General features: G+C 40.8%; 1 protein-coding gene across 1 annotated transcript in view; it reads left to right on the top strand.

The window, feature by feature from the left end:
• The window catches only part of LOC119585323, a 35,507-nt gene that overhangs the window by 1,447 nt on the left and 33,795 nt on the right, over positions 1-265 (top strand). The gene's annotated exons all lie outside the window — the stretch shown is intronic.

Raw genomic sequence — 265 nt, 5'->3', positions numbered from 1 at the left:
CTTTTTCTATAAGCACATAGAGATAAATCGCGTCACGTATTGCCTTATCGCAAAGTGCATAAAATAACTAATTTAATCATATACGATGTTCCCATGATTATATTAGCGACGCCTCGTGGTGTATAAGTCTGCATAAGAACGGAAATCTATCCAGACAAAGCCGGTTCATTCAGGCTTAAATTCCAGCGTTAACGTGAGGTATATTCTCGTCCATCAGATTTGTGTTTAAGTGCCCTCTTGCGCCTTGAGTGTTGCGGGGAAATGC

The sequence above is a fragment of the Penaeus monodon genome, chromosome 19 (assembly GCF_015228065.2).
Source record: "Penaeus monodon isolate SGIC_2016 chromosome 19, NSTDA_Pmon_1, whole genome shotgun sequence".
Classification (NCBI taxonomy): Eukaryota; Metazoa; Arthropoda; class Malacostraca; order Decapoda; family Penaeidae; genus Penaeus; species Penaeus monodon.
This window is presented reverse-complemented; position numbering and strand designations above follow the sequence as displayed.